At 43.1% G+C, this 12,175-nt stretch overlaps 1 protein-coding gene across 12 annotated transcripts in view; it reads left to right on the top strand.

Annotated features, from left to right (window-relative positions):
• arvcfb (ARVCF delta catenin family member b) overlaps positions 1–12,175 on the top strand; it is a 143,124-nt gene that overhangs the window by 4,499 nt on the left and 126,450 nt on the right. For 2 of the 12 annotated variants that reach the window (XM_049762868.2, XM_049762866.2), the window contains exon 2: positions 7,220–7,268. The exons of the other annotated variants lie outside the window; for them this stretch is intronic. The gene's annotated coding sequence lies outside the window, so the exon portion shown is untranslated. The remainder of the gene's footprint in view (positions 1–7,219; positions 7,269–12,175) is intronic. 12 annotated transcript variants of the gene reach the window in all.

Below are 12,175 nucleotides of genomic sequence, written 5' to 3'. Positions count from 1 at the left end.
TTTTATGAACATGTCAGGAAAGTTCGTGCAAGCTGCCAAGTTTAATAAAAGCTGAATATATTATAAGAGCAGCTTCTTGTAGGTCCAATATGTTGTGATTTACATATGATCCATTTAGTCAACTTACCAGTCCGTCTGTCCGTCCGTCCGTCTGTGCGTCCGTCCTTGCATCCGTCCGTCCGTCCGTCCGTCCATCCATCCATCCATCATTTGATCAGCTTCCACACATACAGCAAATAGTATAATGTTGGTCATGTTGCACATATGATGGCATTTATTTTATTTTTAACATGGGCAAGATGTTTTCTGGTGCCAAACTGAAATGGCTTGTGATATTGAGCAGTCATGGAAAACAAGTAGGAACCCCAAGTGAATGCCCCTTTGTTGGTCTGACACCTGCAGAGCTCAGCCTCCTGATCTTAATGTGATTAACATGCACCTCCAAGCTCCCTGGCCCTCCCGTTGCACACCCCCTTGGCTACCCATGCTGGCACAGCGTTGTTGTCTTGGCACACCACATTGCTTCTATTGCTAAGGAGATAACTCAGGTCTTTGTCCGGGATGGACCAACATAATTGAACTGCAGTAAAATATAACTAAGGCAAAAAATTACCTTTTTGAATTTCAATGCAGCATAACCTCATAAAAAATACTCCATATATCTCAAATTATTTCTGGAGTTTGAAGCAGCTGATGTATGCAGCACCTTCTGCTATCATCTGCTATTATCGACAATAATCACTCTCCTAGGCCTAATTCTTACCAGAATTAAAAGATTAATTTTGCATGCGTCCTATGCCTCTTTTTCTTTGGCTTTTTCCTACACTTTTATTGAAAGAACAGGGGAAAGCTTACCATGAAATAAGTGGATGGAAATTCTCATCAGAAAGGACTCAGTCCAAGTGCCTTTGCCAATGTGTGTCTCAGTGGCATGTTTACCTGGAGATGTTTGCCCGTAATCATGTGTATGACTGAGCTAAAGTGTTAGGTGTTTTTTTGGAATGTTTAGCATTTTGTTTTGGTTGGCTGCCACTTCCTTGTTTTCTCTTTCATTGCTGTTGTCTTGCTGTCAAGCTTCCAGCTTTTTTTGGATTTGGATCTTCTATGGCAGGTGTTACATAGGCCCACATGGACTTTATTAAAAGCCGCACCTTTGTTTTTTGAGAAAATTAAAGGCTTTTAAGTGTGCCTTATGGTGCACAAAATACGGTACTTATTTTAGTGACTATTGTCGCGTTTGCTTTTTTTTTTTTTTTTTAAACCAGATTTAATGAGCTGGTACCAAAGTTACATTGGTATCATTTTGAAAATATTGTCTGTCTTGCTTACAGGTCTACATCATGATCTTGTCTTTGTCTTTCTTTTTTCAGTTAGTCTGTCTTTTTGGTTTTGTAAAGACACATCTCTCAACAAATAGGTATTTTGCTCTCCTGAATATGCGCCAAGTCCCTATGTGGAATGATATGTACACCTCCATTTGAAAAATACACACAGCCACTATGCTAAATATACATGGCGTGCTGTGTTCACGGTGTCTCTTGGCTGCAAGTTTAGACACACTGAATAATAAGGCCAGTCTTTTTGCTCATCTTTCATCATGTCCACACTCCTCACTTTGCATCCATGTGTTCCTCCCTCCACCCCCAGACCTGGCTCTGTGTGCTACAGGAGGATTAAACAGGCCTCAACATTCTGGTGCGCCTTGATTATGTCCAGGGATAAGAGCTGCTTAATTGTAATCACTGGAGCTGAGCTATGCAGCATAAACATGGGAATAGACCACACACTTCAGACAAATATACAAACACAGGGGTTGCAAGGATGAGGGCAGAATTTTGCGTACTTTTAAACAACGTTTAATGTGTTAACTGAGCTGTTAAGTTATTTTGCAGATCAGTGTGCAGAAATAATGGGTGGAGCAGGTTTTCTATTGGTTTTAATATTGCACCAATGGTGGGCCTTCGGTATATGGCAACCTCAATGCTCCTTGAAAGAGAAAAGAAAAACTTAAGGCATTCTATTCTTTCTGCCTGAGCAACTTGTCAGTTTACAATTTTTTGGACTGAATCCCCGTAATCAGTCTACTAAAATTATACACTAAAATTGCACTCACACGGGCAATTTGGCGTGCTCAATCAGCCTTCCATGCATGTTTTTGGGATGTGGGAGGAAACTGGAGTGCCTGGAGAAACGCACGCGGGCACAGGGAGAGCATTCAAACACCACACGGGGAGGGCCGACGGTGGAATCGAACCCACACTCTCTATAACTGTGAGGCGGACGTGCTCACCAGTGCCTCACCAGTGCCTCACCGTGCCGAGAGAGAGAGAGAGAGAGAGAGAGAGAGAGAGAGAGAGAGAGAGAGAGAGAGAGAGAGAGAGAGAGAGAGAGAGAGAGAGAGAGAGAGAGAGAGAGAGAGAGAGAGAGAGAGAGAGAGAGAGAGAGAGAGAGAGAGAGAGAGAGAGAGAGGAGAGAGAGAGAGAGAGAGAGAGAGAGAGAGAGAGAGAGAGAGAGAGAGAGAGAGAGAGAGAGAGAGAGAGAGAGAGAAAGAGAGAGAGGAGAGAGAAAAGAGAGAGAGGGAGAGAGTGAGAGAGTGAGAGAGAGAGAGAGAGAGAGAGAGATGGAGATGCAGATGCTGGGCCAGCGCTCGGTGACCTGTCCTTGAATACCCTTTGTCCCATTTTTCTTGGATGTGGTTGTTGAAGTAGCAGTTTAAAGAAGGTTTTGCTCCATGCATCCAGCTACTCATGTGAAGTTACATAAGCATAAGTAAGACAAAAGACAAGGCAGAGTCATCTCAACAGAATCTGCATCGGATGGATGTTGCGGACCCTCAGGACTGTTGTGTTTCATTGTGCCTGCACCGTAACTCCACTAGCTACCTCTCCTGAGACACACGCCTATGGGATTTGTTGCTTGGTGTGGGACCACTCACTTAATTGCTCTATACTGCCCTTGTGACTACATTATCTTCCTGGACTGTCCTCTCATTTGCACTCAAATATTTTAGCATGATTGGCACTGCAGTCACTCCCACCACACACTGATACCAAATATGTGCTGTGGGTTATTTGGAAATCACTTGCCAATGCTAAAGTTGCTTGCTCAGATAGCATGTCATGTCAGAATCGTATTGAAGGAGATTCTGGAGTCAAATAGTATTGTAACCCATGCATATATGTAACAGAACATGTATTTTCTCTGTATGCAGTACTTGTGGCCAAGATAATTTACATGTGGAGGTCATGCGAGAAGACCTCTCAAAGAGGCTGTCAAATAAAGACAGGAAAATGTTTTCCTCCCCTCCTTAAGAGCTGGCAGTAGATATAAAGGGACACTGTCGGAAAATGAATGTGGCAGATAAGATGCCAGCGTATTCATCAATGCGGGTCTTTATGTGTGGGAGGCTTTTTGATGTGCTGCAATGGCTCCCACTGCCTTGGTCTTGTGTTGTGGTTGAAAGCCAGGAGCTTTACCCAGCTGGGACACAACTATGCTATATGCAAGCTGTCGCGCCAATCTCACAATGACCTGCTGATAAGTGACCTACAGTATGTGTGGAGAATAACAATATACAGTCCAGTAATGTCTTATATTAAGCAAGATTTTGTGCTTGATTTCTGTTGATGATTCCGGTAGCCACTGTTTTGTACTTTTTTTCATCAGGTTTTATGTGATCAGTTGATTGTAATATTTTCTTTTACAATTCTTAATATGCTTCGCTGTTTCCCTTGGTCTACCTATTCGATATCTGTCACTCAGTACACCAGTGGTTTTCGTTCTTTTTTTTTTTTGATACATTCAAAATGGTTGCATGTAACTGTGCATTGTGCAATTCCTTTGATTGATTATCCATCTTGTATCGGATTGCTTCTTTCTCCAACCGTTGACAGCTGTCTGTTCACACCACTCTAGCTAATATAAATGCAGTCACTTACCACAGGTAAAAAAAAAAAAAACACATCTGAATGTAAGTACTCGTTTTGGTCCATGTGCTCAGGCAAAAAAAATAGTTGGGTTCAAACATAAGGGGGCTTTGAAATTGTGTATCAAAACCTTATGTAAAAACCTGTAGAAGCATGAAATGTATCTCTTGTGTCCTTCTCATATTTTGATGGGAATCCCAAATGTTTTATATTCACAGCAAAAATCAAGGAATTGGCCTCATTGTTCCAATACTTGAGAAGGAAAGGGTGTGGCGTGTCCTCAAAGTCTTTACTTACCTGTCTCCATCTAATGCATGAAGTTTTATTGAACAGTTTAATTATCACATTTGAATTTATCCTCAACTTAGGCTGCCATTATGGAATATTTGTAGAATCACTTATTCAATGGGTTATTCCATTGAATAATTGAGAATGATAAAATTGTATTGTGTGTATTACTAACACATTTGTGCCGATTTCTGTTTGGTATTGTTAGTGATAAAAACAACAACAGCAGTGTCATGAGAAGGATAAATAAGGATAAATAAACATTTTTTTAACTGATTCAGTCACTTTTCTGACATTTTTAAGTTGAAGATGACTCTAAATGATTACTCGATGATGAAAATAATTGTAGATTGTGATAAGCAATTAATTGTATATTAATTGATTAGTTTTGATTTGTGTAGCACCAAATGTTATATAGAAAGTTTAATCATCAAAGTCTGAAGATTATTTGAGATAAGATAGCTTAGTATTTATCAAAAGAGTGTCAGCAATGTAGACCCGACCTTGCCAGAGCTGATTCTGCTCAAGGTAATGCATTACTGAACTGTGTGGAGACCCCTGGGTATTTTAATATGATATCCTAATAGATACACTCATCCTCTTTTGAGAATTGAGCTAGAAAAAATCCACCAGAGCTGTACCTGATCTGCTCAACTAAAGTGAAACATCTGTGAATATGACTGGATTCAAATACATTTAATGGTTACCTATACCTTGACCTTGCCATTCAATGTTGTTCAAGAGAAATAAACATGATAAAATGTGTGTGTGTGTGCTTGTGTGTGTGTGTGTGTGTGTGTGTGTGTGTGTGTGTGTGTGCGTGTGTGTGTGTGTGTGTGTGTGTGTGTGTATGCGTGCGTGTGTTTGTGTGTATGTGAGGAACTTGGTTGAAACAGTTTTGCACAGCAGTGTAGCTCTGTATTGTTGTTATCATTTACAGTAATTTTTGCAAAACCTGAAGGTGCGCCTTTTAATAAGAATCCCAAAATCTGTAAATGTTGTGTGGCTGCCGCCACATGCAGGGCCGTATAATGTAGACGTAATATGTAGACCCGGTGACCCAATCAGAGGACATTACTTTGTATGTAAAATGTGTAGACCAGGCCAATAAACCAATCAGAGGACTGTACGTAATACGTAGAGAACGTACCTCCACCGCTATTGATAAATAAATTCTATCAGTTTGTGCAAAGCAAACAGCATTAGGACCCTCTAAAATGGCATCGACAAAGAAACATGCTTACGAGGCACAATTCAAGCTTTCTGGACAGCCGGGATCATAGCCAAAGAGCGACATAACAGCGAGTTTGACGAGACGGAACTTGTCATGTTTAATGGCGAACTTGCCCAACTGTTTAATTCGAATACAGAAGATGACTTTGATGGATTTGCGTATGAATATTGATTAACAGTAATGTGAGTACATTAGAGTACATGGTTAAATAGAATAACTTACAACCGAACTCACAGTCTTGCTCCCGTGACATCTTTTTCTGAACCAAAAGTCACGGCATGCATGCACCCTATGATGCGATGCGCCCTATGTGTGGATTAAGTACAAAAAAAGCCCCCACAGTTGAGTCTGCGCTATTAACCCGAAGCACCTTATACTGTGGAAAGTACGGTAATTAAAATGATCGTCAACTATATAAACATTTAACCTTGCTTTGCATTTACATTAGTGAATCCTTAAAACTAAAATGTTTTGGGCAAGAATACAGTCAGCGCTTGAAATGGCCTTAAATAATAACTTACCCTAATATAACTGAGTCTGTTAATCCGTTGTTTCCTGTCACACTCGCTATATACTACACCGCTCACAAATAAGCCATCCTGGATGCACCGCAGGGATTTAGAAAGTACATTACAGCACAGCAAAATCAATTGGCTGACTGGCTGTAGCCAACACAGATATCCAAATGTCTGACACCAATTCCAAATTCCTGCTTTTTGCATGTAGCTACTGCTGGGTTGACAATCTGCATCCAGCTGTTTGAGGTAGGATATGAATATCTTAAGCAGTGCATAGCAAATCACAAACACACCCTAAAAATTATACAGCATATTCTGGTAATGGTAAAACCAAACAAAAAAGTTATGAATGTGTCTGTTTCTACATTATTGAAAGAACACAAGCATGATTGAAGCAGGCAACACACTTCTATATTTGTGTTGGAAAATCATGTGTGCCGTCCTCCCCCTCATCTTTGCCCCCCTCTTCAGTTCCATCATAATCTCCTCTTATGGGCCTCAGCCCATGGTATCTTAAACCACTTTGTCTGCAGCAGCTGCCAAGGCTCAGTACAGAGAGGTATAGAGAGATTAAAATCGTCTTTGCAGCCTCCTCAAGGAATCCAGCATGCCTCTTGCTCCTGTTGTCTTTGATGGGTTCCAATTCATTTCAGTGCTGCTCGATGCTAGGAGGTTCCTACACAGGTTGGTCTATATACAGGCCTATGATTGGCATTATCATGACACATTCAGATACAATGAAAGCCTGAGCTGTTTTCATAGTCAAAGTGCTTGGGTGAACATGTGTTGGGAAGTGATGTACTCCAGATGTACACAAGGGAGATGTTCCTAAATAAGAAGTCTTGACATTAGATTCTCATCACTCACTGTATAATGCCACTCTTTGCCTTCTTCTGTGACCCCACTGCAATTCTTCCACTTTGTATACCAGTGCAGAGCATGGATAAATCAGTGGAATTAGTCATATATCCATGATGGATTGGATGTGATGGCCAAGCTCAGGGGAACGCCTGCCACCTTACATTAGCTGTTTGCAATGAATGGTTGGGATTGCTCATCACACAGGCAACGAAACAATAGCCATGACCTTGTAATGTCATGCGTGGGTAAATGCCACCGACCTGTACAATTTCAAGTATATAATTAGTTAGGCCCCGCCCCCTTCTCATGCAACCTCCTAAATACAAAACATGAAATCCCAGTGTCTCAAGATTTTTACTGCAGCCACAGTGTTTTGTTGTCTTCTTCAACAGAAAGGACCAGAGTTGCCACCACTTGCTGAGAAGGATGAGGTCCTTTGATGTAAGTACCGTATTTTCCGGACTATAAGGCGTACCGGACTATAAGGCGCACCTTCAGTGAATGGCCCATTTTAAAACTTTGTCCTTATATAAGGTGCACCGGACTATAAGGCGCACCATTGATGCATCATGTCAGATTTTTAATCCAAATCAAACCATTCTCCATTTTACATTTTTTATTTCAACTTCAGACACAACAAATTACCGTATTTGCCGGTGTATTGGTCGACCTTTTTCGATCCAAAATCGACCGAAAAAAATCGACCTCGACTTATACACCGAGTCATAAAATTTAACTTCGTATTCATCGCTTCAAATGTGATGGTAACCAAGGCCGTTTCTCATGCATCTCATTGTGCGTTGCACTTAGAAAATTTGAACCGGGCGGCGTGCGCGAGTGCGCGGCCCGCTGGAAGTCGAATGAGGCGCCGCGACCACCTCCGCGGTGCTTATAAACAGCCGACCCGCTCGGCGGGGGCTATTTTCGGCCACTTGGCTCGTGCGCACGGCCTCCCGGATGTGCCGGGCGGGTGCGCGAGCTCGCCGGCCGCTGGAAGTCGAATGAGGCGCCGCGACCACCTCCGCGGTGCTTATAAACAGCCGATCCGCTCGGCGGGGGCTATTTTCGGCCACTTGGCTCGTGCGCACGGCCTCCCGGATGTGCCGGGCGGGTGCGCGAGCTCGCCGGCCGCTGGAAGTCCAATGAGGCGCCGCGATCTCCTGCGCGGTGCTTATAAAGTGCCGATCCGCTCGGCTTGGAGCTATTTCCGACCTCCCGTTGGTGCCGGGCGGCGTGCGCGAGCTCGCCGGCCGCGATCTCCTGCGCGGTGCTTATAAAGTGCCGATCCGCTCGGCTTGGAGCTATTTCCGACCTCCCGTTGGTGCCGGGCGGCGTGCGCGAGCTCGCCGGCCGCGATCTCCTGCGCGGTGCTTATAAAGTCCCGATCCGCTCGGCTTGGAGCTATTTCCGACCTCCCGTTGGTGCCGGGCAGCGTGCGCGAGCTCGCCGGCCGCGATCTCCTCCGCGGTGCTTATAAAGTGCCGATCCGCTCGGCTTGGAGCTATTTCCGACCTCCCGTTGGTGCCGGGCGGCGTGCGCGAGCTCGCCGGCCGCGATCTCCTGCGCGGTGCTTATAAAGTGCCGATCCGCTCGGCTTAGAGCTATTTCCGACCTCCCGTTGGTGCCGGGCGGCGTGCGCGATCTCGCCGGCCGCGATCTCCTGCGCGGTGCTTATAAACAGCCGCATGCGCACGGCCTCCCGGAATTTGAACACATTTCGTCAATAAATTTCGCATATTGAATTTTGAAGTTTAATATAATGCAACAATTGAGCTCGACTTATACAAAGGATATATCATAAAATCGTAAATTTCCGTCGAATTTTAGGGGGTCGACTTATACACCGAGTCGACCTGTACACCGGCAAATACGGTACTTTATAATCACAAAATAATGACCCATAGTCTTTTTGATTCATGATTCATAGTCTTCAGCGGGCCACTTATGATTGATTTCATGACACAATGCTTCGGGCCAGTTTAAATTTAGGAATTTGGTCCATATATAAGGCGCACCGGACTATAAGGCGCACTGTCGGCTTTTGAGAAAAAAATTGGTTTTCAGGTGCGCCTTATAGTCTGGAAAATATGGTATGGACTTGCTCAGCACACTGTGGTGGTACAGCATTGTTTCATGTCATTGTGTGCTGATAGGAGGCTCCCCGTATAGAGAAACAAGAGAAACTTAAACGAGTGGTTAAGAAATCGAGCTTTGTCCTGGCTGCCAAATGAACTCCATTGAGCCGGAGGTGGCAGACAGATGGATGTTAGCCTGGCTGACATCCATCATGGACAACACGTCTCACCGCCTGCATTACACTGTAGAGTCCCAGAGCAGCTGCTTCAGGGGCAGACTTCTACACACTAGGTGCAGGAAAGCTCACCACGCAGGTCATTCATTCCTGCCCACAGCAGTAAGACGGTTTAAATGAACGAAATAACGACACCATGCAGTGCGCACACATGCACACAAAAAAAGTCTCAATAACATTTATGAGTATGTGGTGAGCGTTTAATGAACTACATTGTTTTGAGATGCTTATGGTAAAAGAAAAAGAAGAAAAGTGACCTCAGGGTTAGTGGTTCCATTCTCTCTTGGGCAAGGCACTGAACTTTAAATTGACTCCAGGTCGACTCGGCTTTGTTAATGAAAAACTGGTTTCAACTGCATTACCTGTTTGAATGAACGAGATTGTTTAATCATTAAAAACATGGGCTGAAAATCATTGTTATTATACATAACTATTTGTTAGAAGTTACATTTCTTTCCCCTCCAAATTGGATTATGTATGACTATGGAAAGAAAGGATGTGGGCCAGTAAACACTGACTAAAAACCACTGGCCAAGAATGAGCGATTAATTAGTTTAATGAAGAGAGCAAATTATATGACCATTACTGCATAATTTACTCTTGACCGGACAAGTACACAGATACACCTTTTGAGTTCAATTTGAATTCGAGAAAGTGATACATTCACTCTTGTAGTTGCTGATGTTGAATGATTTCTAAAGAGGACACTTTTCATTTGTCTGTGGCCATCTCATATCGTGACTGTTGTCAAAGGTTCAGGAGTGATGCGCTCAAACAGCACAATCACACATGCATAAAATGTTAATGTGCCGGGCTGCTGCCCCTTTCTGCGTGTCCTAATTTAATTCTCCATGAATGGCCTTGCTAGTTAGTTCAGTGAAAGTGAGCTAAGCTTGTTTGGCTTCTTTTGGAATCTTGCCTTTACACTCCCCAGAGGCCATGTGGCCATATGTCTTCCTCACACTGGCTTGGACAGTTGGACTGTGTCCAAGGGTTGATAGGCGTGAAACACACAAATATATCCCCTGTAGGAATGTATAAACACAGAAATGACGCTTCTTTTCTGTTTTGGATGAAGAAAGAAAAGCACATGCAGATTGCTAATTGTGCACATCGGAGGAGATTATATTACATACGACCATACCCAAAGCCTTATTTTGTGGGCTCACTAGTTCTGTCAATATTGGTCTCTCCAGTATGTGACCTCCACATTTCCAGCTCAAAGTCTTTTGCCCGTGTCCAGCTCCTGTTGACGAAGTTGTTTAACAACGTTGACTCTGACTGTGCTCTCCTGTTTGCCCAGCAGCCATCAGCGTGGCCTGTCTGTGAATATTGAGGTCAGGCTAAGCCACGATGCAGCAGTTTCTAGGACACAACACATATCTGGATTGTTGGGAAGTTGAAATCAAGCTGAAACTCCTGAGGGAGAGCGGGCGGAGTTACGTTACACCCCTAAATACGTGTCCTCTTCGCTCACTCCACAATTGATGCAGGTGCAAAGGCTTCCTGGAGTGTTCTTTCTCATTTTTTATGCCCCTCAATTGGACATGTGGGTGATTGTAATGAGTTAATATTCTTAAAGGAGAAGCCCATCCCCAATTTTTTTGTAATAATATGTTTGGTGCAGCCCAACTAGTAAAAACTGATTAATGTTTTGTTTGTGGAATATGATTTAAACAGGCAAAATCTACCTGTTTTTATCAATCTCAGAGGGCGGCCATTTTGCCACTTGTTGACGACTGATAATGACAGCACAGATACTTTCACAATATCAAAGATATCTCTGACCGTGTCAGATTTAGTGATGATTATTTTTTTATTATCATTATCATTGTGCATGTTCAGTTGTGCAAGTTGTGAAAGTGTTATAGCTGGTTGGTTTACGCCTCCACAATCCAATGAGATGCAATACCCGTGTACATTGTGTACATTCTGACTTCTTCAAACATCAATCCATCCATTATCTGTACCGATTGTCCCCATGGAAGTCACGGGTGTGCTGGAGCCTATCCCAGCAGTCATTGGGCAGTAGGCAGGGTACACCCTGAACCGGTTGCCAGCCAAACGCAGAGCACACAGAGACAAAACCATCCGCACTTGCACTCGCGGGCAATTTGGAGCGCTCAATCAGCCTACCATGCATGTTTTTGGGAAACCGGGGTGCCCAGAGAAAACCCACACAGGCACGGGGAGAACATGCAAACTCCACACATTGAGCGCCGGAGGTGGAATTAAACTCGCACCGTCCGAACTGTGAAGTGGACATGCTAACCACTGCATCACTGTGCTGCCTTTTTTTCCAAACACAATAATGCTAATTAGTTATTGACATTTAAAGAGGTATTGATTTAACAATCTGTTTATTCTAGTTAGTTTGGGTAATTTATAGAACTGCACTGCATCATACTGAGAGGTGTTTGCAGTTACTTTATTGAGGTACACTACATGAGCAAATTACAGTAATTTATTCTGATAATATTGTCAAACAGGATTGTATTGGTTTTCTTTTCCTTCCTGCAAATAAGACTCTCACTGCCTACTATTTCCTCAAAATAAATAGATTCATGAAGGGCATAACTCCCCACCATTTTATGACCCTGGAAAAGATTGCAAATCAATAAATGCCATTACTGTGAGCCTCACTGTTTTTGAACTGTGCTTTGCAAAGTGTATTTTCCTTCCACATTATTGCTTCAAAGCGGAGACATAATAATCTCACAGAGACTCCACGTGTGAAATTATTCTTGCTCATACAGAGTAATGGTTATTGGCCTTGGGACTTTACCGCTGTCTGGGAGAAAAATATTTTGTTGTCAAAAATGAAGACACACCCTTTCATAAGAAGAGTGGTGTCCACCTTGAGTTAAATAAAAATGAATAAAACACACAGCGTCAAGTCAAGTGAGTAGGTTGGTTACCCCAGCATAGAGATGTTCTTCTCAGCCAGAAACTGTCTGATGCTTTATCACCCAGGGCAAAAGGGTCCTCGATGAGGCATCAGACAAAGCATGATAGTTTTCCTTGTATTAAAAAAAAT

Source organism: Syngnathus scovelli, chromosome 3, assembly GCF_024217435.2.
Source record: "Syngnathus scovelli strain Florida chromosome 3, RoL_Ssco_1.2, whole genome shotgun sequence".
Taxonomy (NCBI): domain Eukaryota; kingdom Metazoa; phylum Chordata; class Actinopteri; order Syngnathiformes; family Syngnathidae; genus Syngnathus; species Syngnathus scovelli.
The sequence above is the reverse complement of the archived record's forward strand: the minus strand, read 5'-3'. Positions and strand labels throughout refer to the sequence as shown.